The sequence below is a fragment of the Temnothorax longispinosus genome, chromosome 1, assembly GCF_030848805.1.
Source record: "Temnothorax longispinosus isolate EJ_2023e chromosome 1, Tlon_JGU_v1, whole genome shotgun sequence".
NCBI classification, from domain to species: Eukaryota; Metazoa; Arthropoda; class Insecta; order Hymenoptera; family Formicidae; genus Temnothorax; species Temnothorax longispinosus.
In genome coordinates, this window is record NC_092358.1 from 24,297,567 (window position 1) to 24,325,530 (window position 27,964).

Below are 27,964 nucleotides of genomic sequence, written 5' to 3' on the forward strand. Positions count from 1 at the left end.
GTTGATACGAAATTGTTATTGAGCTATGTAGACATATTATAATTTCCAATTTTATTTCGTTCAAACTCTGACTAACTTAATCGCGATTAAATTCAGTCGGCAAAGCAAAATTTCTAATTATGTAATTTATTATCTGTGAAAGATTAATAATTCTGTTGATAAGCTAAGCACAGATTAATTGATTGATCGGCGAGTCATCCCGAGAATTAAATATTAATCGATTGAAAACTCACTCGTTATTTCTAAAGAATGCATGTTATTTTACGAAATCTGTGATATAAAATCGTTAGACAATTACTTCGATTTTAGCTGAAATAGAATCTGTAATATCTGTAAAACTTGACTTGATTCCGAAAACGCGCGACAGAGGACGCCACCGAACAGATTGACAGCCGTGAGCGTCGTCACGTCGTCAGCCGTCACTCGTCACTCGTCAGCGTCAGCTGTCGTCAACGATGCGGCTGCGTTTACTTACGGAGCGATGAAGAAGCGGGCGTAATTTCACATCGGTGAAAGGATTGTGCTATTCGGCCGCGTCCGAAGAATATTAAAAAGGTAAACGCGCGATGTACATACATATGTAATTTTGCGTTCTACGCCTCTCTCAGAACTGATCGATTCCATATCTTGGATCGAAGCCCACGGTTAGTTTGAAATTAAGTTTCAATTTTATCTGTCCTTTGTTTTACGAAGTCGATGAATTTGGCCTTCAGAGAGGCTCACTATATTTCCTCTTTGATTCGTTATCATACCTTTCTCAGTTATTCTCTTCAAATCATCAATGTATCATTATGTGATTTATTAAATAGACAAGAAGCATAGGCTGTATTGTAAGTAAAAGTATGTCTTTCAAAGTGTCTAGTTTCCGATCGATTTAAAGCATTTTGTTGCGCGCCTCGAGCCAACAGCCGCGTCATTTCTTAAAGCGTCGGCCAACTTCAGATCGTTCGCCGCTCCGCTCGCGGCAGTTCCTTCTCGAACTTCCGAACTTGACGCAAACGTATTCGCGTACCTGTCACGTCCCTGACGAGGGGATCGGTCGTTAATTCGATCAATTAATCGTTGCGGTCAATTGATCGTCGGTTCGTCACGCGGAGGGCAACGAGTAACCGGTAACGGCCGGAGGGGGACGTCGAAGACGCCTCGCTGGACGCGAAACGGCCTCGTCAGATGCACGTCGTGCGTTAATTTAGTGGCGGCCATTATCGCGGCTCGTACTGTTCGCTCGCGTCGCGTCGCGTCTCATTGCGTTTACAACGGCTAGTCAACGCGGAAGATGAACGGCCCCGCGCCATTATTACGCCGCATCTATTCCGGCCGCGTTTCCGCTCGGTCGAGCTCGCGTTTCCTCTGTGCTCCCGCTCCTTGTTGCGACCTCCCTTTACCGTAGAGGGGCTCCCCGCTGTGGACCGGCCGGCGGTCCGAGCCCTCGCCTTCGCGCGGGAAGAAATGGCGGCAGCGCGTATACCGAACGAAAAGAACGGTAAGAAAGAATGGTAAGAAAACGGAATTTGCTTCTTGTCTTTCTTTTTTTTCTCGTCACGGCCGGATCGGTCATCGAATGGAAATCCGAAAAATTAATTAGCGTAGACGGGAACGACGTTAAAGAGGTGTTAACGAGAAAGCGAAAAGTCCGCCGCCTTGTTGAAGTTCGGGTCTCGCGAGCCTCCGACGAGGCGGCGATCGTTGTAATTAATTTACGACGCGCTGCTCCGAGGCTGCTCCTTTCCCGTGTCTCACGGCGCGGGCGGCGTCGCCGGTTATTGCTACATAACCGTTGTCGGCACGTCGGCAGCAGAAGCGGCACGGTCGACGAGTGGCTTTTAGAGGGAAATTAAGCCCCGGGTGTAAGCGGTTAACAAAGAAATTAATGCGCGTGTATCGCACTTGTACCCGCCATCAAGCTATCTGCGAAAGAGGGACGTGGAGAACGAGGGAGGGGGGAGGGGGGAAAGAGGGAGAGGCAGAGGGCCGAAGGCGGTACCGCCGGTTCACCCAATTAGCTTCCGGGCTAATTAGACCTATTACGTGCCTTAATACGGCACTCTTTTGCGAGCGTGAGCAAACCGCCATCTTGATAACAAGAAGGGACTAACCCCCCCCTCCCTGTTCTTTTTTCAGGTCATGCAGCGCGGGTCGGGTCGGGACCCGGGACGAGTGGCGCGGATTAAGAAAACACGCTGACGTCGGCTGTCCGTCGTGGATTTCCGCTCTCTCGGAAGGAGACCTCGGAGTCGACACCATGGAACGACATGGGACGAAACGCCGACCGATCGTCGCGTTAACCAGGATACAGCGACGAGGATGCAGTCGATGTCGGTGAGTGAGCTTTGCGATATTTGCACGAGTCACCGTTTTCTCATCCGCGCACGTAACAGATGGGCGAGATAACCGAAACCCCGTAACAGCTTTGTCACACATTCCGCTGGATCCTTTTTATACACTGTTAAATTTTTGTGTGTGTTAAATTATATCAATGACTCAATTTGAGTCATTTTTAGCCATTTCTATAAATCGCCACTGCTCCTACTCAATATGTCGTTAATTTGACTAAAACGATGTTAATTTAAACCAGTAGGGTTGGAATAATACTTTTGTGTTAAAATAATAAATTTCGATATACATGGTAGTTAAAAATAACAAAATATTATTTAACTTAAATTGGTTTAAATTGTTACTGTTAAATATTAAAGGATGAAATTTAAACCAATATCTTAGTTGAGTTAAATAATATTTTGTTATTTTTAACTACCATGTGTGTTGAAATTTTAACGCAAAACAGGATTATTTTAATTCTATTGGTTTAGTTAAATTAATAACATTGAGTAGGAGCAGTGACAATCTATAGGAATGGTTAAAAATGTGGTAGTCTCAAATTGAGTATAATTTGACACTACCAATTTAACAGAGTTATCCATTAATATTTAATAGTATGTAATCGCGAAAACATTTGAGATATTTAAATGCTGTCGCACTGTTTCACCAGCGTTATCTTCGCTCCGTGAAGATTAATATTTCCCGCCTTTTCTCGGTGAGCGGCGAGATGAAGGGAGTTTCCTTCCCTTTTTTACATTCTAAATTCACATTTTTTGACGCTGCGAGAGAAGCGTCGTTGCTGATACGTGGAGGATGAAAAGGACAGGGTTTATATTTTATGTGACGAAATTCTTTTTAAATGCCATATTTGATATTCGCATAAAAATGAGATATGTGCGCTTTACGACGGACTTTCGTTTTGCATTATTACGGTGACGTGTATCAAGGGAGAACAAGTCGAGATATCGAGCGACGTGGAGCGGTGCGCTCAAAGGGATTCGAATATCCCGCTTCGAAGTAGGCGCTATATTACGTTTTGTTATAAACGTTATATTTTATCGGTTATTCTTCGAGCGTACGTTTATCCTGATAAGTTGGAAACTCGAAACGAATACGCTCGTCGCGATTTTTTCCGCGCGCGGTAGATCGTGGAAGCCGCGGTTTTCAGGAAACGTACCAACGACACTGTTAAATATTAAACAATAAAATTTAAATTAATACCTTGAATTAAATACTGTGTTGAAATTTATTATTTTAACACAAAACGGTAATATTTTAGCTTCATTCAATTTAGTTGAAAATTGACATTGTTTTAGTTAAATTAATGATATATTGAACAGGCACAGTGTGGTTACCTATAGGAATGGTTAAAAATTACTGAAATTAAGTATAATTTGACATTACGAATTTAACAGTGAGTGTTAGCACAGTATCAGCGTGAAAGAAAGTTCAGCGAGATAATACGGGAATCAGATAGCGAGCTCAGCTGTTCCCATCGGAAATACAAGTTGGGGAATTTCGATGGAATCTCGTTCGACGCTTCCACGACGTTTGCAAAAATTAACGGAAAACAGTCTCGACCTGCTTATTTTACGTTTACGTTCGAATGGGTTTTCTCGGATTGGCCGACGCGTCGCCATCCCTTTGTGAGAGAATTACCATTTCCGGTGTACCATTTTTCCTCGCCCGAGAACCTCGCGTTACCGTTCCGCCGGTCGAAAGAATCGCACCGTTACAACCGCGACGGGGATAAATTCCGATAAGAAAACCCAGCGTTATCATGATAATTCCCGGGGTGTCCGAAAGGAGGGGAGGGGGGAGAACTTGCAGAATCGCCGAAGATAAACGGCACCGTACGTCATACGGCGCGGCGGCCGGATATGATCGCGAGATCCGCGCTTTCAAATGCAAATGTAACGGACCGCCGCGCCGCGGACAATCGCGAGGACAATCGCGAGCGCGCGCGCGACCGAGATTTACTGCTGTTTACCGCAATTTATTTTTGCGCAAAACACAGAGTTTTCCGCCGCGACGGCGTTGTTCCATCACAAACGAGATTAATAGACGGAGAAATCTGCGTCGCCATCCTCGCTGCCACTTTGCCATTATCCCGGTGTTATTTACAGACGCGTGCCCTTTTCACGTTTCAGACTTAAAATTAACATCCAATTTTCGGTATATCGTTAACTTTGCGGTGACAACTCAACGCTGTTGCCGATGAATATTCTCTGCTCCTGTCCCGCAATTAAATTCCTTAGATCCAATCGTAGAAAATGTCTGCCCTTGTCGCTGTATTATCTCGGTAATTGCTGCATTAATATCATACCCGTCTCTCTTCTCGGTATTGTATCTCATCGTAGAATTCCTCTTTATGCTGGATGTGTAAAAAATAATTACTGATAATTCCTGGTTCAATTATATGCGGTGTACGCGATGTTATTATTGCAAACATTATGGAGTCAAGAGATCAGACGTAATTATTGTGCTGGGCAGTCGCAAATACTAACGTTGCTGGTGTGTAATCGACGCGAGTTAATTATTAATTGCTTGGGAAGAAATGTCGGGCAGCAGTTGGTTCTATAATTAAACATCTTATAAATTTACTTATTAATAACATATTTTTCTCAACCTAGTAATGAAACTTTGTCAAAGTTGAGTGAAATATAATTTAAGCGATATATAAATATACATATATTTATTTATAAACAATTTATTATGAAGTTTGTTTTTGTATGCCTGTACGATTTATACGTTTCGTCTAATTTAATTTAATCTGTGGTAAAGTACTGGCACAGAGTTTCAAGTAGAGTTTTAGTCTCTATTTTGAGTTAAAGCGTTCAAGCACGAATTTACTTAGAGCTTTATAAGGCTATAAACGAAGGAGATATTCTGGTGACACAGGCGAAGTTGGTACATAATCTTATTAAATGGATGGGAGTTTACTGTTGAATGCACGAGATGTAGGTCAGTGGTTTTGACAAGGCCGGCGAGCCCGAATTCGAGTAGGGGGAACGGGCCGCGCGTAAACGCGCGCGCGCACACCGTTACCGGGGTTTGCGGTCGAAGTTGATCAGTTTTACCGTAATGAAAAGACTTAATGCCACACCAATATCTTGAACGCGTCCCATGACGATCATTAAGTTAAAGCCTCGCTCGCGCGGAAACGTTTCCCTAAATGACACGCTCGAAGCTCCGGATAAATTAATCTCCCCGCGAACGGATCGTTCAGTTATCAATGTTTCTCTCCTTCTCTCTCTCTCTCTCTCTCTCTCTCTCTCTTCTCTTTCTCTCTCTTTCCCAGAGAGAGCTACGATACGTAGGATTTCCAAGGCGGGCAGGATAAACCTCTCCCTCCATCTCCGCTTGCTCCGTCCCTCCGGATTGTTCCGTCCGGATCTGATTAATTGAGGGTCGCACGAAACGATCAATCGCTTCGCAAGGACAATAGCAAGTGCGTGAGCCCGCGTTGACTGATGATCGTCAGGAAACCTCGATCGAGTTTGTTCCGAGTCCGAATTCCGAACTTGGCGCGCGAATTTCGTCGTCCATCGAGACACGTTAGGTTTAGGCTTCGTACCCTCTTCCCGGAACAATGAACAGCTTTTTGTGATTAACGAGCGGCATTTAACGAAGGCGCCCGTTCCGGTCGCGCTATCTCTCAAGCTTCCTCGCTTCAATTGTCTCACTTGATTAGAATCGTATAATCGGGTTGTCGGTATGAAACTGTGGCCGGCAGCCATAATGCAACAATCGCAATATTTCATGTAAAGATTCGCAATGGTTATGACACTTAATTTAGCAGGAAATTACATTTAGATTTTTAATTAAACGTGAAATACTAGCGTAAATGAAATCAATTACCTCCCATTAATGAGCTTTTTAAATTCAATTATTTGTTTAATTTTCTCTCTCTCTCTCTGTCTGTAAACATTTTTAATCAAATACAATTTACCGCCACAAGCGTTACGATTTCGATTCATTTGAACAACACTCCATTTGGTCCCTTAATTAAACATAAACAGTTACTCAATTCTTTCTCGCATGCCACGCCATTTTCGTCGCGCTGTGATACACATTTTCCGTTCAAAGAAAGACTTGGTATTTCTTTTTTCACTCTCGACTATTTTTATTCTCGGTGTCGCTCTCGATTTATGAGAGTCCTCCTTTCGTACTTCCCGGCCTTCTTTTCCCCGCACAAGGATCCCCCCGTCGCGCTATCGCGGTCAGTGATGGGGGAGCCTCTTTCAGCCGGGCACGAGTTCTTCCACTTTGCTAAGCGAGGGTTCGCGCCACCATTTGTCGGACCGTCCATTCATCTGTCCGTCGGTGGTCGGTCGGTCGGTCGGTCGGTGGGTTCTACGCCAACGTAGAAGCGAGGAGGCGGCGGGCCGGAGCGGGATGCAACTCGCAACAGCGCGCGCTTTCTCCATCGTTGGGGAGGAGGAGAGAGAGAGAGAGAGAGAAAGAGGGACAGAGACAGAGCGCCGGAGAGGGAAGAGGGAACGGAGGGATCCCGGGAGCTCTATCGACCGACTTCTCTCTCATCCAGCATCCCAGCTATGGAGCCGTAGGTAGTAGTTGCAGCTGAAATCTCCTCCTCCTCCTCTTCCTCGTGCTACTACTACTACTCTCTATGATTCTCTCTCTCTCTCTCTCTCTCTTCCTCTCTTCCTCCTCCTTCTTCTCTCCCACTCTATCCCGTTATCCCGATTCTCCCTACCATCCCGTATCTCTGTCTCTCTCTCTCGCTCTCCCTCACGTTCAGGAAGAACGCCCCTCTCGCTTTGGCCAAAGCGAACTCTTGACATTTCGCCGTGCCAGTGCACCAGTTCTCTATCCCAACGAAAGCCCAGATGTCCTCTAAGGCTTGTTAATGTGCTCTGATTGCCAACGCCGCCGCCCCGCCACGCTGGCTTCTCATCGAGCGTGAAGGGAAATAGGGGAGAAGGCCTAGTAGGGAAAAAAGTAGGGAGGGATGAGTTTAATGAGAAAGATAGAAACGCGCTGATTATACGCGGGGACGTTGATGGTCGTTTATCTAAGGAAAAGGATCGTTTATATAACGTACGCGGATTCTGCCGACACGTTTGTTTTTATACGTGCGTGAGGTTATTTCTAAGATGGAATATTTTCAGCAACGCATTTATAGAAATAGAATCCTTTATCTCGACGAGATTCTAAGCTTAACCCTCAGCCCTTCGCCCCGTTTTCATCTTCCGCTTCCGCCCGAATGACAATCTCTCTGACCCAGAAACTTTACGCGCCGTAAAGATTCTTCATTCGGAGAATTGGAAAACGATTTAAGATGGCGACTTTTCCTTTGGCCCGATAAGACGTTGCCCCTTCAGTCGTAGAACGATACATCGGGGCAGTGAATTTTCGAGAGAAACAGGCCCGTTGAGCCTACGAACGGTAATGGCGGTAGCGTCGAAGGGATGGTCGATGATAATGTTTCCGTGCCGGAAGTTACATTATTTTATTCATGCGGTGCCACGTCGGGATTGGCGCAAACACTGTGTGCCGAGTACGACCAATTTCCATATGCAAAACGTCGCTCTGACGTCGAACAAAGTGGTATCGCGCAAATTCGTGTATGTAGTTCGGTTCGGTTCGGCTGCTATACAATTCAGCCGCGAGATGTACGTTTCCAATAATATTAGGAGGCAGAATCGCACTATTGATTTTTCATTTCGTCCGCGAGGATCAAATTTATATTCTTTCTTTGTCATTATCATTTTTATGAATTTCCAATTAATTTGCAATTTATAACTTTCTAATTAATTTATAATTTATAAATTATTAAATAATTTATAATTTGTTGAAAGTTAAATGTTTGAAGCTATTTAATTGTGCTAGGCTTACGGTTGATTTCACTTTAATATACATCATTTAACTTCAATATTAAATTAAATCGTTTTTTATTTATTCTGACAATGAGTTTCGTGTTATGAGAGATAAATGATTGATTAAAAACTATGATGTGAAGTGGCGAGCTGTTACGATTATTTTAATCTATATTGCGATCTTTATCTCTAATGTATTAAATTTATTCAAATACTCAGCAACGTTTGTGTCGCGCGCGTGATTTCAATATCGCGATATGCAATGGTCGTCGCGTAATAAGGCAGGCGATAGCCCGATGAGAACGCGAAGACGACAATCGATGCGAAACGAGGAGCGTTTCTAGGACACTCCGCGGGAAATCGCCGGAACATCGGCGCTTTTTCCGCAATTTCATCAGTTCCCTTCACGTGCGAACGACGCCGACGCCGAGCGCCGGTCGCGGAGCAGCAATTTCCATTGCATATTCAGGGGCCTAAACGCTCTGTCGTTGCCAGCAGTCGCAAAGTTATTACAGCCGACATTCTCCGCGCGAACGAGGTAGCCAGGGAAGTGAGAGAAACGTGTGGAGCGGTAAGAGAAAAGAGAAAAGTCCGTGCGGTGGATTAATTTTCTCTCGATTTTTCACTGTCTTTTTACCCGACTCAATGAATTATACCGCACTCTTGCGCGAGAGAAGAAAAGAAAGGGAATTAGCTGCCATCTTCTCGAATAGCGAACTGTAGACATGTCATTATCCAAATCTAGTTGTTTGTCTCTCGTAAATTTTATCACCCAGAGGTCCCAGAGATACCTTCTGCTTCGCGGAATACTTGAATTTCGCCGTTTTGCCTTTATATGGTAACGAGCTCGACGAGCGCGCGTCAACCTCGCGGTGAGCGAACACGGCGTAACGTACGTATATTGTCAAAAACAGCTCAAACTCCCGTAATAATAATGCGAGATAATTCCGCGGGTCATAGCGTTACCAAGTTTCTCCGACGTACTGACGGAGACGGGAACGGAACGAAAGTAGGTTGCGAGTTCTGACTGGAACGCCTTGTTATAATTCTCACGTGGCCCGCCGGATCCCGCCTCATCACGTAAGGCGATATTACATTATCCTCGGACACGCTCGGCGCTGCGCTCCGTAACGATCGCGGGGGGGGGGGGGAAGGGAAATTCTGTAATGGCAGCACCACGATCCGTATGCATAACATTCGACGACGCCCCGTCTATGTACTTTGTAGATGGAATATATGTAATCTTCCTCTCATAGGGCCCCGATGCTCCGGGTAATCCGATGATCGTCTAACGCTATACAATTCAGGCTCGTCTACGATTTGCCCCGGTATCGATCGCCGTCTATAGACACGTAACGGACAGACGTAGGTATCGTTATGGAACTAGCGCGTCATTGCACCCCATTTCAGCAATCCCTCCTTACCCTCATAAACGTTAAGTCCCGCGCGATTAATAATACATCACCACGCTAAATGACCGCAAAGGAAGAAATAGATATTCAGGCGCACTAAAAGTGAGAAAAATATCGTTTTACAGACCGTTTGAGATGTTGTTTGATATTTTCGGTGAAATTTCCGCTTGAGACTGTCGACAAAATTCTGAGCGTAAATATTATATTTTGTACTCGGAAATAACACTGTGGAACACGAATGACTTTTTATTCTTCATGCGCTGAAGCTGGAAATCCCGTATGCGCCTCGGAAGTTTACACAACGGCATCTTTCGTTATATAGTTGAAGACGCTTTTGTTGAACTTTTAGCTGTGGCATACAAAATGCTTGTTTTAAAATCAACATGACAAACAGAACTGCACTATATTTACGACATATACTCTTTATATTATTTCTATATATTAACGTAAAATCACAATATTAATATTATTATCGATTAGTCAGTATAATTTCAATATTAAAACGTTTATCGAATGATACCCTAATGTTAAAATAAAATTGTTAATTTTAATTTTCCTTAGCATTTATCGATTTTAAGTGTAATTTTGTATAATCGTAAAGCATGGCCGGGATATTCCATATACATTTTAGTTCGTCAAGCAAAGTTTGACCGTTCGATTAGCAGCGACGATTATAATTTTTGCGGCGGAACTTTCGTGCAATTTATAAACGGCATCGGTTCCCCTCGCGTAAATTCGCCAACACGAACGGCGACTCATTAGCATTCTTCAGCAGCGTCGAGGCTGCGGGGTCTAGGCGGGGCACCGAATAAATTCACCGCTCCAGGTACTCCGCTTCGATTCTACCTCCCTTTTGTCACTGCCAGAACGCCCGGAACGCGGTCGGGGGAAGGGCTGTAACGGGGGTGTAACGCGCGTTCGCGATGGCGTCTCGCTTTTGTTGCGCCTGCAGGGAGTTTGAATTCCATCAACAGGAATTACACAACGTCTCGCGTTATTCTTCGCCTTATTGTGGATTTTAGGAAACGCATAAACTATCCGCCGGATAAAATCTTATTAATCCGCGGGCATTTATTTCGCCATTTGAATTGTATCACGCGTGATCGCGTTGTACGCGATTATTGAAGCTGACAATGATTTATTACAGTTTAACGTCGAGCAAAATTTAATTCCGGCGGAACCAACGGGTGTAATTACTACGTTACAACGTTGCACTGTGAAAGATACTCATCGTAATTATTCTTATTTAGTTATCAATTGCGTCTACAAACAAACAAACTGTAAAGTAGTATGATAACATTGCAAAACCTCGGTCCGTTTATTTTACGAAAGGTTAAACAATGAAATACACTTTTATTTAACTTGTATTTCGTATCGGAGTTTTGCAAACCTCTCCGCGAGCGCGCGTCTCTCGCTAGTTAGTTTTCTCTTTTGTTTTCCTTGGCTGTGTTTTGCTTTTGTTCACTTAATCGCTGTTCTTCCCTGTCGGGAGAACTTTTATTAGCGATTCTGAGGTGAGTGACGGAATTCGTTTACTTAAAGATAAGTACGAAGAGGATGAGTAATTAGATAATGCGCTTTATTATTTTATTCCGCTAAACTTTTCTGCATTTCTGATGTTAACATTCAGATTAATCAGAGATTCACGTAGTGCCTTGTACTCGCTGCCAACAAAGCGGCGTACCGCTACGGAATAATAATTATTTTGCAAAACAAACAAGAGCGATTTTGACGGGTCCACATGATAAATTTGCATTTCGATTGTTATCGTCGAACAATAACAATCGGACCTGACCATTATTAATTCGGTTCGCTCGATAACGGGGAATTAAATTCTTCTCCATTTTGCGATCGTGCGTTTTGTTCGCTTGCTCGTGTCCTCGATTTCATTTGCATGAAACACGCCATCGCATCCGGAAGGTGGGTGTAACCGAGCGCCATACCAGGTGCCGCCGACATTCCGCGGAATTACAATTTTAAAAATTACATTTTTAACACGGCGGCGCCGTGTGTATTGCGATACCTCAAAATTGTCCTTCGGACATAAAATGTTATGATACAGCTCGATTTTTACATGCCGCTGTCGTCAGAATCGGATTTTTATCTTTCACGGCCCGAACGGAAACCCGATATAAATTCTCTCTTTCTCTTCTTTCTTTAAAAAGCTTTGTGATAAAATTTTTCATTAAATATAATGAAAGCTGTTCTCTATAGTTCTCGATAAAAAAAGATTGTCGGACATAGCATCCTTTAAAAGGTGTTGTTTGAAGAGGCACTTCGCAATGAAGTCGACCCTCTTCGTAGTAACTCGCGACAGCCCAATCCCTTCAGGCGTGTCCCAGCAATATCGTTACCGTATCTCTCGATGTGATGATTATCTGAAGAAATATATTGAAATGTGCTATGAAGATAGTCTTTCCTCTGATAATCTCGACGGTTATTACGGTTATTACCGAGGTAGCCATGGTGATCTAAGACAAAACGTTGAATCAGCAGATACGTCGCGCGTAACGGAAAAAGGGTTTCCGCCAACGCTACCCCCGGCGCAATTCTGATACGGTAGCTGTAAATTGTAACAGTCACGCTTCCGCGATTCCATTCAAGGTCCCGGTAGCGTAAACGATTAGAACCCCGCTCGCGTTGGTGTGACGACGACGGTGTTACTGCTTTGTAAACTTTCAGAAGGGAAGCCGAGGGAAGGAAGGGGGGGGGGAGGGAGAACAGAAAGAGGGGCTGAGAGTCATTCTACTGAATGCACGGCGACGTACGTGCGTACGTACCTACGTATAGAGCCGACAGATAGTGTGCGAGGGTGTGAGAGAGCACCTCATGCAAGAACTATGAAGGTAGAAACGGGAGGAAATGGAGGTAACAGGAGTGTGGAGGAGAATGCGAGTGGGGATGAAAGGCAACCGGTGCCGCTGTTACCTTCCTGTCGGGAATGGGGAACGGTGGAAGAAGGAGGGATGGGGGGGGGGGAGAGAGAGAGCTAGGTCAGGGCAAAACAACGTTAAATCCGCACTGCCAGCCCCGGGGCGCAATTTCCGCCAACCAGGGCCCGAAGTACGGAGGCGACGACGACACCCGCCAGTTCTTTGGATCATCTATCTTCGTTTCGAGAAATAATCCACGCGATATTATCGGCACTCCGTGTATCTCTCATTGGTCTACCTTTATATAAAACGATGTCGACTTAAATCTATATAAACGAACGTACATATCGATGCTATATTGTGTGTACATAGATGTATAGTATCAGCTTCTTTATAATAGATTCCTTTGATATTGATTAGCTTCAATGCAATCTTTAATTGCAGAAGAAGAAATTGCGATTAAAATTAATCGACATCGAAGCAATCCGCTAAAATAACAATGTTACTTGCAGTTATTGGCGTTATATATATATCTTTCTAAGATTACATTCTTCACCGTTAGAAAATTTCTCGTCATCTTAAAGATCGCCAGAAAATTATCATACCACCGTAGTAAAATTCTTTGAGAGTAAAACAGCGGTAACATTCGTGAGTGTTGCTGTAATGCTGTAAATTGCCCTGAGTACGGTACTATAGAATTTTTACGGCTGTGAAGGAATTACGAGTGGTGTGCATGAAAAGGATATTCATCTAACTTCTCGCCGCGTCGCACCGCGCCGTGTGACTTTTTCCCTTCGCAGCTAACGGGCGAACAAGCGCGTTCCGTTTTCCATTCCTCTCCGACGAGTCCTCTCTCTTTCCTCTTTCCCTCGCAATATTGATCTTCTCGGGTTCATGAAATTGGTAGGTGCTACGCCGCCGCGTCATACAGGACGCGTTACCGTTTCGTATCGCGATAGAAATCTGAGCAAACGCATTGACGATTATCAAACGTTGCGTCCCGCCGGACGGACGCGAGAGCTCAGTTTGACTCTTCTGTCCTCGATGGTTTAACGATATTTAGAACAAATTCCATCGTTTAAGTCCCGCTTCACGATTTTCGGTGATCGCGTGATCGTCGAATATTAACGTTAATGTCGCGACTCGGGAGAAATATGCCGTTAATGTCGGAAAAGATACCGCTCTTGTCGTGCATTAAATTTCGTCAATCGATTATTTAATCGGGCGACGCCTGGATCGTGACGCCTGCTTCGCCATTCCGTTCGTTACAATCGCTGACGTAGATCGGTAATTGAGACGGTCGGAGTAATTGCATTTACTCTACCGCCATGGCGTCGGACACGTACCGAGCGTCTCCTTCGTGGAATACCAATGAACGTGTTCTTGTTACCGAAGGAATATATGCATTCGAACGGATCGGCACGAAAGCGAGCGAGCGAACGAGAGAACCGGCCCGATGTTGCGCGACAACGCAGGAGAGTGGACGTTTGTGCGTCCTTATCTATTTAAAAATCAATAGCACGCTCGCGAACGTGTACATTCCAACGGAGAATTTTCATGTTACTTATTGTCTGAATCTGTCGAAAAAATTGTAACAGCGTTTTCATGTTAAAACTACAGAACACATAGGTAAAAATACATGTAAAACAACGTAACACTTTACAGACGCTTGTACAATGCAAATCTCTTTACTTACAATTTATAATAATTATTTAAAATTACTTAAAATTGTTAAATGTTATTATATAATAAATATTTGTTGTGCATATAGAACGATATGCAAACAAAAGCATCAGCAGATGTGCAGACAAAATTATTGCGAATGTTGCATAACGCCAACGATCAGTGATACGTGCTAATTGGATGCGCCCAATTAAAATTTTTTTTTCTATGTCACTATATATTTTTTGATAAGCCGTGTTCGTTTGACGTTTTACATTTGTTTCGACATTTTTCTGTTGCGACTTATCGTAGCTAGAAATGAAGAAAATTAAATAAAAATTACAAGATCTTCATTAATTAATTTAACTTTGGATATCGCTATTTCTCGAAAGTTCACTCAGCTTTATGTTAAAGCAGGCCTCATTCTCACTAATCAGTAGTCTAGTCACTTGATACTTCACAATCTTCTAACTTGGAAAGACCCACAGCTTCCCGGCAAATCCTTCTTTACCGAAATCTACTTGTCACGGGACAACAGAGCTGAAACTTGATCACGTTAACTTTGAAAGTTGGTTACATGAAGTAAAAAGTAACGGTATTATCATACAAATTCGGTTTTCTAAGTTAGGATTACGAGCAGACCTCACGTAGAAAGCCTCTCTGCAGATTAGCGAAACAGCGATTCTTTTTTCTTTGCTCGAATCCGTGTTTTGCCACGTAATTTTGAGGGGTATACAGTGTATTAATATTATGTGAGGGATATGATATATGGATAAAGACAATATTCGGAATATTATTCTTATCGATACTTTTCAATGATGCAAAATGCGGGCGGTATTGTTTCTTCGTGACTCGCGATTTACATCTAAATTCTGCAACTTTAACTTGCGATTTCTCGATAATACAGCGTATTGTACGACGGTAGTATTTACAGTGGCATTTACATTCACTATTAATTCGTACGATGGAGTTCTCAGGCTCAGTAGAGCTTGGGCGCTTCTACTTAAACTATCTCTCGTAAAGAGGAAGCGTTCTGTCACAGTTGGAATAACAGTCGCAGTGCGAAGAGATACGAGGTGTTTGATCTTGTTATAAAATTATTTCATACAATAGAAACGCATCCGATTTCCGGCGACTGCATAATTAATGCGTTACACAATTCACCCCTACGGATTTTCCAAGTTTATATTTGGAATACACACATACCATGTATCTAGTTATTAATAATTTGTACTAATATAACCTGAGCTCTTAAGAATTTTAATAAGTTATGTAATTAAAATTCAGTCGATAATTTTACACACTCGATGAATGATCGTTGCCGTTCATTCAAATGCTTGTTTGATTCTGTCTTCGACTGCCTCTTTGTTCCTCCGTCATCTCCTTCTCTCTTTCTCTCTCCGTTTGTCTCTCTCTCTTCAGATTGGCTTTAATTGGGTCTTCGCAATTACCGCCAAAGGGGTTCCCATTCCATCTCTATACCGTCTCCTCGTTAGTACGCATCGATAAACGATGTCACCTTGCAACGATTAACGGGACAATACAGCGTCTCTACATATCTTGATCTGCATCTGTTCACTGTTCAATCCATCCATCTGGCTTGCATTTATCGAGCGTTCAGTCATTTTTTTAACAAATCAACTATAATCATACCGAAATTTTTTTGTTTAATTATTATAAAAATAAATATTTATTATTTATTTTTGGAGAAAAGGAACGCGTGATGTTAACGTATCAGTCGACCTACAATGTTGCAGTATTCCGTTTTTCTTTTTTAGTTTCAATTTATGGCAATGCTTAATCCCTGGCATATTAAAATAATAATTGTGATATTATGTTCATAATAATACATAACATTATGATTATTATTGATTATGCATTACATTAATCATATATAAATATTTGCATTTTTTCTGCCATGGCATATTTGAATATGATTGCAGGTCTTATTTATCTTTTAACTCAAATTATCAAATATAAACAGTGAACATAAATTAAGGAAAGATAAAATTATTAGCCATGTATAAGTATTTGCAATAAATATAGATGTGATGCGTCAGCACAAGTCAGAATATTGAAACGTTGCAGCTTAAAATATGCAATCTATACAGTTTATATTTAGATGGAATATTACGTTTAAATTCAATCAAGCTATTTATCGAATATTGTAGTTCTTCAGCCTCCTTCTTTTCTTCCTCTTCTTCCTTTTATACATCTTTCTCGTATAATTATTAGATTTTGATGACACTTAAAATAAGATGCCGTTTCATTGTTTATTACTCGTCGTTAACTGTAGTACGACAATTTCTCGCAATTGTGATTACCGATGCTATCCTTCCACTTGTCTTTCGTCGTCTCGTTTGCACCCTCTTGTTGGATGCAAGACTCAATAACGAGAGACCGCAAGAGGCTGCCGAGTAGCCTAATAATTCGCCATTACGATCCACTCACGGATGTATCATCGGCACTTCAACGGATCGTAACCAGGACAACTATGCGAAGTTCAGCCCGTCGCAGCCCTCTTCGTGCGATGAATCGAACGTTCGCAATTTGATCAATGATCGCGTGACAAATGTGACAATTGCGCTAATTATAGAATGAAATTAGATATTTATACTGATTCAGCTATATTCGGGGGAACTAAGTAAAAGCGTTTTTTGAGCTAAAATTATATGTAATACAGTCAATGAGTCAACTCGCGGAGTGTAACTGCAAGGTAATACGAAATGTAGTCAACTCAGGAAATGCAAGCGAGGATTAACGGAATTAAATCGAGGCGCTTCTCTATTCCCCTTCCTCCCACTTGGTCTTGTCGTACAACTTTCTTCATAGTTCGCTGTTTCTCATTCTTTTCCCATCGTATCGATTCTTTCGCTCTCCATCGCTTCGCCGTTTCTCGTCCGTGGCGTTTCGCAATAACATTTTTATAATTGCGAGCGCAGAAATATAGAATCCAGCACCGCCGTGCGATGCTGGAAAACGCGAAAGCTTTTAAGACCAGGGAGTTAAGAGAGAAAATAAAGGAAATCGCATAAAACAGCTGCCCGTAGGAAAACGGAAAGGCCGAAAATAAAACACGCAGAAACATCCGTTTCGAAACATTACTCGAGTGAGCTCTTAAATTCACGAGAGGGGAATAAGAATGTAAACGATTTAATTTTACGTAATAATGAACCGATACCGGTTTTACTTGAAAAGTTTTACGTGAAAAGTATTAAAAAAGTGCTAAATATTATTAAGTACTTCAGATATATCGGCATTTACAGCGATTAAAAAAAGTTACAATACATATAATGCAGTTTTTATTCATTTCGAGCTTGACAAGTGATTTTATAAGCGGAGAATATTCATTGCTTTCATATTAAAAGACTTTCGGTAGAAAAATATATAAAAATCTGTTTCTTTACATCGTATATTGCTTTTATTTTTTTTATCACTTTTATATCGTTTAAATTATTGCAAGAGAATTATTTTACTATACTCGATTCACAGAATTAATAAAATATAGAATAAAAGATTTGCATTATCTGACCGCTGTGCCTAAATCAACAGTTCACAGTTCGAGTAATTCAGTACGAAACTAATTAAGAAAACCAGGAAGTCCTTCCTTGTCATTTCCTTTTTCTTCGCTCGGCAAAACTTCCTTGAGAGACGAACTTCAGTTTCGTGGCTTCACCTTTGAAACAGAAAAGAGGCAACTCGAGTCGGCCAAGGAGACTAGTATGTACTAATGAGTGAGATTTGACGAGGTAGTAGTCGAGCGGAGGGCAACATTACTACTAATTAAGGATTCACGATGTGCCGCCAACTTCGAGATCTTAATTAAGAGAAAGCCGTTAAGAAAATTCCTTGTTTTCCTTGTTTTCCTCTTTTTTTCTTCTTTTTCTCTGTTTCTCTCAGGTTCCCCAAAAGAAGCGTCGCTTTTTGTGGTTCTTGATCGTGGAAAGTTAAATCGAGCAATTGGGACCGATAACAATCTGCTCGGTCTTCATACATTCGCTCGAGAATCTTTTTACCGTTGCTTGGAAAACATCTTCAGTTTGTTACATAACTCTTTTAAGACCTATATAACGGTAAATCTTCCCATATAGAATTTCTGCAAATATTTACTAGCGGTTTACCAGCGTGGTACGTATACTTTAACAAATCACACGATATACTCTAGTGCCATCCTAATTTTATTATCTCTGAAAGCGTTGCGCGTACATACACGCGCGCATATACACACAAGTGCATCGCAGTATCTCTTACGTTGGGGAGACGTTAACGTTAACTAAATTACACGTTAACCCGTATACCGACATATATCCGAGCGCGAACGAAATATCTATCTTTGATGTTGTCGTATATTTTAATGTAACTGAAATATATATTTGTCAAAATTCTGCCAATGGGATTTTGTTTGGTATTGCAATAAAATAGATACGGAAAGAGACTAGCACAATGAATCTGGTAATAAATCTAAATCTTGTGAAGATTCGTGGCATTCTTGGCGCGGTGCCATCGGCGATTCAATTTTGGGCCACAACCCCCGGGTTAACAACCCGTCGAATACATACCCCCGACTATGTAGTAGCTATAAAACAGATTTTCTTCTGTACGCTATTTTTTTGCGATAAAATTTCATATACTTTAACAATTGAATTTATTAATGAATTCTTTATTCCTTGTATCAAAATTTTCTTTATCACAATGAAATAAATTGTCACGTCACTCTTCTCAAAATGTTAACGATATATAAAAATTAGTGAAGGCGATCGATGCTTTGCTATTTTACAAAATCGACTCTCCTTTTTTTCTAACCTTCCGCTTTAAAAAGAGACGAAAAGGGTGTGCCGCGATATAAATGGCCACATAATCAAACTGCGTTTGTCACCTGTACGCGACACAAGCGAGGATCAAACAGCACATGTATTTCCCCGCTCCATCATCCCCCTTTTCTTCCCTCCCACCGCTGGTCGTCGTGACGTCACGACGCAATCTCGCTCCCGGGAGTTTGCTTGCAAACGTAGTGAACGGAGACCGACGGTGCGAGGGTAGTTCGGGGAGACGGATCCACAAACTGGGGCGACGACAGAGAAGGACGCGCAACACTATCGAGAAATGGTAGGGAACGGTGTGGGTGTATATGCAGGGCGGAGGGGGGAGGGAGAGGGGGAGGGGTAAGTTTAGCTCGCACTGTGTGCCCGGGCATGGGTCTCTCACTCTCACCCCCGAAGAGTACCCGCGGTTGCATATACGTGCAGCTCCAGGTTTCAGCGTGCTCGTGCTGGGATTTCAGCCGCGGTTGCTAGGAAACCGTACAGTGACGTCACGGACTGACGTCACGACTGTACAGCACGCGCTACCCCGGACCAATCGTCGACCCGAGGATAGGACTGCGCTCTCACCCTCCACCTCGGGCGTGCATTCGTATACCGAGATGTTGATTTCGGAAATCGTCCACCTCGATCATGTCGAAACGATAACGCGGAATAACGCAGAGTGGAGTTGCATGGGAACGCTGTTATATTAACTTCCTGTTGCATCGACTTCCCAGCCTCAGAACTTCTATGTTTTTATTCATCCAAATACGATAACACGTTAACAATAATCAAAGTCACGAAATACCTTCCGCGGTCCCTTAGCAATTTATTTCAGATCTAAATGCCTTAGGTACTTTAGTAATATGCATTTTATATTTCGATTTATGAGAGAGAAGGAGAGTAAAGTGGGTCAAGTTGTTAAAATACGCAATTGGGAGGATTACATTTTATACTTCCTACGTTTCGAACAATTTTATTAGATTCGCATATCATCGGCCGTATATATTACAGTTTATAAATACAACAGACAGTAAAACTCAAAAGTGTGCTGAAAAATTTTCTGCTTTTTTAATCTTTTTTTTTATTTTTTTTAAATGAAGAGGAAGCGACGATAAAACGTAAAACGTGAACTTTTAACAGCTCAATTCGCGATCGAAGCGGGCAATAATATGCCACTCGCTCGTATTCGTTTTAGAAGGTGCGTAAAAATTTATACAACGTCCGTGCGAATTTGACTATATATTCGCAGCATCTATATGCGCGAGTGTCTTCATACCTTTTTAATTTCGATGGCCAATGGGGCGGTTTTAACCTATGACCTTTCCGCGAACAATGATAATGCTATCATGCTGCATCGATTATAGCAAATCGATGGACGCATCCCGCTAAAGCTTAGCCTTGTGAGATTGTCTGTTAATTTACATGTAATTTTGGATCAGAGCGCCGGAGCGGTACACGCGGGCCGATTCGATAGCATCATTCTGGCGTTTTATTTTATACTCTTTTATTTCAGTGTCCTATTTCTCACTTAATGGCTCTCTTTCGTTCCGCTGCACATCCGACGGTTTATTTCAAGCCGGTTAATTTGAATGCGCATCTCCCTCGAAATTTCAAATCAGCAAAAATATCCAATAAAATAAATCGTAATCCACGAGATGCACAGTGCTGGCTAATCATCGTTAACGTTTTAAGAGCGAAGTTTTATAGTAGTTTCGATTGCCAGACATCTTCTTATCGAGCATATCTTTTTCAAACTTGAATTAATGATGGAAAATTTGTGAAAGAAAAAACTAAAGAAAATCTAATTCTTGCTGTGCTGCTTAAATGAGAAGTTATTTTTCTCTAATTTCGGAGCTGCAAATTCTATCGAGGCTCTTTGGACTTTTGACAGTTTTGAGCTTGTGTGCAATTTTAAAGTAAACAAATCTCACGCCGCGTTGTTAAAATGCCCGGTATATCCTCGGGCCATCTACTCGGTTAACGCGTTTACGAGGTATTCCGAGGGAGCACCGCGGTTAATCCAGCTTTGTGGCGATGCTGGTTACGAGTATCGGGCCCAAGAACCGAATCCGGGAGTGTTTCGACCCTCTCGTTTTGACCCCTTTCGTCGATACTGGCGTATATACTGTATATATGTGGGTTATCGCGCGCGCCGCAACCATTCCCGATCTAGGTTATTGCCGTTGCAATCGGCGCGACTGTTGCGGCTTGCCAATTATCGGGAGGAGAGCCGACAATCCTCTCTTGCATCTTCTCGGCTTTCTCTGCTCTCCCGCGAACGCTCTTCCCGTCTGCACGCCACTTCGAGCGGCGACCGCAAAGTTTCTCGTCCGTCCCTCCCTTCGTCCCGTCTTCGCGAAGGCTCGATTTTCCTATGTACTCGAGGTACTCGAGTAATGTCCGGGAGGTAACTGCAAACCAGGATCGGTTGTAATTACAAAGGATGCTGCGTTCCTGAGTGCGGATTAACGGAAGCTTGTACGCCGCGGGAAGAAAGGGAGTAAAATAATTTTTGTCCGTGCTTTTGCAGTGGTTCATTAAACTTTACAATCCGGTTCTAAGCCGCTTGGATTGTTTATAAATGGCAAATTTAGCCAATGACGACACGCGTTACAACGATATTACATTAAAAAACTTTTATTTCGTCAAAAATATTGGCACGCCTATGGACTGTTTATTTTTAAAGCTCCAACACGCAACAAAATTTTATATTATTGCAAAAAATTTATTAATATCTGATCATTAATGTAGAAGTAAATAAATCAGATTTTTTTTCTCAAACATATGGCTTTTGATATTTTATAGTAAGTGGAGTATTGATTATATCTTGCACTATCATCAACTAATACTAATTTATGATAATACGCGCTTTACATTTTTTTAATTTAAAAATTAATAGGAAAGTTATGTTTTTCCTCTTGTTTTCTACTTCAAACAATGTACTTAGGTATTGTTTTGAGGGAAGAATGAAAGAAAAATAAAACTGTCTGTTTTTTCCTTTAATGAAAAAATGAAAAGAATATTTTATTAATAATTTGATCAATTTATCAACAACAATTAGCTAAAATTAATTTTATGAACATGAATTATTTTAAAATAATAAGCAGTTGCAGAAGAATTCAACAATGTTACTTATTTTATATTACAGTTAATGATAGATGCACATTACAAAATTTGTGTACAACTCAATAATATGTGTACACAATAGAAAGAATTAATGGAACTTATTACTGTTATTAGCATAAGCCGTTTATGGAACTGGTTATGCGCAGTCCATGAAATATTGCGTGCTTTATATCGTGGCTCTCCGTTAAACATGCATGTTACAAAAGATGAATGCGACTAGCAACGACATGCCTAACATGGGGAGAATTACTAGAACTTAATGCTATAAACATAAAATATTCGTGGAATGCGGTCGGTTATGTGCGGCTATAACAAAACGTTGCACATTGTGTATGTATAATATAAAGCGCAATGTATTATGTAATTACACATTATACATTACTTAAATTTATATATGTGTGTATATTTGATGTTTCGCAGCTGCGAAATATCTGTTGTTGAAATTACACTCCGTCTCCTAGATAATTATTTAATTAGCTTTAGCAAATAATACTAATAATTTTGCCGATTTTAATCGCCACGAATATTAAATTAAACGATCCTTGCCAGATTTTTGCGAAATTTAAATAAATCTAATATCTTGTAATTAAATCATTCCCATATCTATTTTTCGACAACTTTGCAGATATTGCAATATCGTTTACCGAACACTTCGTTGAACTGTTCTCCAAATTTCGCTCAAATATTTGCGTAGAACGGTATTTTCATCGCCGCGAGCGTTCGAGTCTGGCATTAATCCGTGATATTCGCGAGCATGTTCCGAGAATAATCGCAGATCGGTTGAATCCTACGGAACGGCGTTTCCGTGCAATTCCGCGTGATGCACGGCATTCGCGCGTGGCGGCGTGGCGCGGCGGCGACCTTTCCTGCAAACTAACTCGGCGCAGACACGTGCAGCAGCTAACTAACTCGCCAGTTACGGCCATTCGGTTGTTCGGCAAAGCGGACTCCCTCGCATTTACATATCGCACGTCGGCGATCGATTCGCGCGGCGGCACGCCGGAATACATAGAAACGCGAGAGCGCGCGCGCGCGCTCTCTCTCGTTATGTATCCCGCGAACGAAATTTCGCTGGAGAATTCGCGAAGATTCCGAGCGATATCGGGTAACGATATCGAGCAGCTCGATGCAGCCGTGCGTTATGTTCCCGGACTCGGGATATACGCGACAACACGAGAATGCATGCGCGGCACGCATCACGTATACGCTAGAACAAAGTAACGTAACATTCGTTATATTCCGCGTTTCATAACTCACGCCGCGAGAGACCCGGCCGCGCGGGTCGGTAGGATTATTTATGTCCGACCGATATGATGAACGAGACGTTTCTTCCGGCGCTATTGTTATGCGACAACAAAAGTCCGCCCTCCGTCCGGTCGCACGCGCGACCGTCGTGGACTTGGATTTCGGTCGAGCGTTTTCTTCCAATTGGAAAAGCGTAGGAGGAAAACGGTCCTTTCCGGAAGACGAATGGAACTTTCGCGCGAATCCAAATGTAAACAGAGAGCTACATCGGTCGTGATTGTTAAGCTCGCAAAAGCCGGGATCGTTTTTCATTCTCCCGGGGAAAATCGAGTGCTTAAAGCGGACACGCGCAACTTGACCGGACGAGCCGGATTCTATCTCCGGTGTTATCCGACGAAATTAGCGCAATTAGTCACGAAATCCACTCTCGTGGTTCGGACTAACGCGATGTACTTTACGCGATATAATCGGCTCCCTCAGCGATGTCACGCCTTGATCCGCACACACTTTAAGCGTGAACGGACGAGTAGATCGCTATCGCTATATTCAGCTGTCTATGTCGAGGCCGAAATAAAAGAAAGAATATTCCAGCCAGTAATGTGTACAGCTGCGATACGCTTGTCGATTCCGATTATCTACGTGCGCTCGCATGAATGGAATTATCGTTCATTTTAATGTCGATGCCATGTTTAATCGTTGGCAAGCAGTTTTGCATAAAATGCCGTGACATCGCTGACACATCGCTCGCAAAATTGATTTAATGCGCAAAGCGTATCGGCGCGTGAGCTTTTATGACTGAATATCGACAATGTGTCTCTATAAAAATCGTGCGTATACATACATGTCCTTGATTTACAAATTATCATTCCAACAATGATTTGAAAATGAAAATCACTATGTTTTCACACAATTATCAAGTTTGTTGTTTGGTACGAAAAATTCGCTACGTTATTTAATGTGCCATGCATAACCGAATAACTTCCGGACGGTACTTGTACAATTTGAACATGACAAGATATCTGTGATGTGCGCAATGCGAAGTTCTGAAACTATCCAAGATGTAACAGACTGCTCCTGATGATGAAATGCATCTGACATTGACGCACGATTCAATTACAGGTGAATTGCTCGCGAGTTGCTTCGACGTTTTCAGCAACACGAGAAATACACACACCCACATCTATATATATATATATTTATATAAACTACGAGATAATTTATGTAAATGTAATTGTCCTTTATTATAGTAACTGATCTTTGAACTGGATCTTTGAACTCGATCAACTTACTCAACATAAAGAGAACAAATTCTATTTGATACTTGAGGGGATAGCTGTTATTATAATTAACAATTATATAAACTATAAACAACATTTTAATAATTTCATTTTTTACTGAAATACTACGATTCTAATAATATTAATAGTTTATGTGATATCAGTTTTTGATGACACAGAATATATTCGACGTTGTCGGAATTGAGAATTATGAGTATTCTTTGAACTGATATCAAACTGAAGAATAGAAAGTTACGGCGAACAGCATACCATTGATACCAAAGCAACCGCGAGGAGATTCCGAGGAATGAGTTTTGCTCGCCAGGAAAGTTTCGATGCGTCGGTAGGTAATCGGAAACTTTTGGATTACGTTAGTTCCCGACATGGGAAAGGAATAGCACGAATTCATTCGGAAAGGTCGAGAGCGCGTTCGATGCGTTAGATAAAATGTACTTGGCGCGTCGTCAGTAGAAAGTAACGATAACGTGTCTGATACCGAGATTTAAATTGACCATATACAAGATCCGGACAATTGAAATATAGCGAATGAATTCCTTGGCACGGATTTGTAATCTTTTGTCACAACTTTCCATTCTTCGATATCGGATCAGCTGAAATGCATATTGCAAATGTGGGGAAGCACCGCCACTGAAATTCAATGTGCTCCGGGGCACGTACTTGGAATTTATTTACGTTCCCAGATCGTCTCTAGAAAATGTTGTAACTGACATGTTTCATGAGCACTCAGCGTGGCTTGATAGCTCGGTAATAATGCGGCCGTGCTTACGAGAAGAATGACGATGCGCACGATTACCGAGATTCTCCCTTCCATTTGGAAACTGTCACACGCAGATACAATGGCTTTGTATTAATTCATAGAAGGCGAATGATAGATGAGGACAAATATGAATCTATCTCATTGAAGATCTCGCGCTTTATCGGCCGGCAACAAATATCTGAAATATGTAAAAATACTTTGTTTTAATTTCGTTTTAGAAAACAATTCGAGTCTCTTGTATTATAATGTAATATGCCTCGCAATTTATTATTTGCAAATATATTATTCATGAATTCTTTAAAATGTAACGTATATCAACTAGATATGTTCGTGATTTTTTCGGAAATGCCCTTAGAAGATGTACCTAGTAAATTAAATTAATTATAGTCTATGACGCCTGTATATGTATATATCGAAGTGATAAAAAGAAACGAGATGTTCAATGAGACTGCGAATGTCCTGCCTTTTATATTTATGCATTGTACTTGAAGATCTCCCCTATACTCGAATCATGTCAACCTTAACGTAACCGGACTCTCTCTTATGACAATTTCCATCGAAATCGAAAGTGGCTTTTATGGGTTGACTCTCGCCTCATTCTCGTTTTCCGCAAATTATCGTCACGTGACATTCTCGATTGTATAGTAGCGGTAGTAGTCAGCAGTTTTCTATCCTTCGATTGGATTCACCGGTGTGTGAGAAAATTGCGAAAACGACGTGAGGATTTCGATTTGGCCGGAACCACCGCTTATAGCGTTGTCCTATTCGTTTTTATTCGCTTCTCGCCCCTACGTGAACGAACATAAGCTTGCGCGCACGTAAGGGTGAGTTTATATTTCGTGAAAAGTATAAATTTCAACGGAAATCGCGATTCTGGTCTTGTGTGCGGATCGCCATTTGAAACGTGGCGCGTATAATAATCGCGGAAGTGGATAGCTGAACGGAGCTTAACAATGGATAATCAAATGCGAAAAAACTCGCGAAAAGATTTTAATTCCTTTGGTTCTTATCGAAAATGTGTACGGAATATGAAAAATCTTGCACAGAGATATATCTTTTTATCGTGAATTGTATCATCGGATTCGGATACTAACATAACGTGAGAATTCGATTATAAATCCTGAATGATTTGTTGTATTTAAGCTGTTTTCGTGTTATTACAAGAAATCTAAATTTTCAATATATCTAATAAGTGCATGTGATGCCCTTCGATTATTGTATAATGTATTGTATTATTGTATATTTATTATTCAGCTAATATTGATAAGTTAATTTTAATTGTTATTCGTAAATTATTTAATACATATACGTTTCTATATGTTACATACATATTACAAAAAAAATTTTTCCTTTCTGTGCTCTCTTCTTATATTTAAAAATAAATTTAACACAAGTGTATATAGTATATAAATATTTTTAATTTCTCAATTTATTTTAACTTTGTTTCATGCAATATAAAATTAACTTTTTCCCTTGATGCTGGAATTTAAATGTATCTCTTATTGCGCTTTAAATTTTTCGTCGGGTTAAATTAATTAAGTAATTTGTTTAATGTTCTAGGATTGAGAGCGACGTGACACACGACTTAGCGGATCGAGTGATCAACGGAATGGAAAGCCGCGTAATATATCACTTGTTTAGTATTGAGTAATTTGAGCTATAGGGAATAACGAATTCTGCGTGTATTTTATTGCGCGACATAATACATGCGGTAACGTTCGACTGGTTTGTTTTGAACGCGGCTTACCGCGCGCTATTGTGTTTACGCAAGGTTGCCGCGTTATCATTCATACGACAACGTTCGAGCAAGCAGGTAGCGGCGCGAGCCGCTCCGAGTTCCATGTATTACCTCTCGAATCGCGATCGCGACAAGTAGGATGTCAAACGCGATCTGTCCCTACAATTAACGTATGACTAATTAACTCTCGCGTATCACCGACGTCTAAGCATATCGGAACGATGGTTATTTATTGAAGTAAAAATACTTCGGGCGATTTATTCGTTTCGGAAATCAAAGCAATATGAGAATTACAGATTACAGTTTTGCCGGGACATTTAGAATAATGCTCACAATGTGTTTTTTTTTATTTTGAATACATATTGTGCTTTACATTTCTCGCCGATTTAAATGTAATTTGCCTATCGCTTTTGGATTGAAAGTACGAAATAACGTGCACGAATTGCAAAAATGAATAATTTAGATACAGAAAGCTGTGATATATCGCGGGTTAGGTACGGAAGAGTCATACAAAGTTCCGCGCGATCGGTACGCAATATAAACTTTCGCGAGTAGTTATCGTGTGAGTGATATAAAGAAACAACGGTTGTACAAGAGAGGAGGAGGAGGTCTGGGAGGCATCAGGCGTCAGCGGAGCAACCATGAGGTGAGTAATGTTTTATTTATTATTTTGTTAAGAAATCGATTGATTATAATTATGTGCATGCAATAATTATACTTTTGGCAATATTTATTATTTTGTGAAGAAATCGATCGATTATAATTATGTGCATGCAATAATTATACTTTTGGCAATATTTATTATTTTGAGCTCTCCATAATTTGAATGTATTTGTATGTTACAGTTCAACGCGCGTAATTGAACTCCGCTGCTGCGCATCGTATCGGT

At 41.4% G+C, this 27,964-nt stretch overlaps 1 long non-coding RNA gene across 1 annotated transcript; it reads left to right on the top strand.

Moving 5' to 3' along the window:
* The first annotated feature begins 246 nt into the window (after positions 1-246).
* On the top strand, positions 247-27,964 carry LOC139813732 (uncharacterized). The gene is made up of 3 exons (XR_011732227.1): positions 247-555; positions 2,122-2,319; positions 26,898-27,964. It is a non-coding gene; the product is annotated as an uncharacterized lncRNA (long non-coding RNA).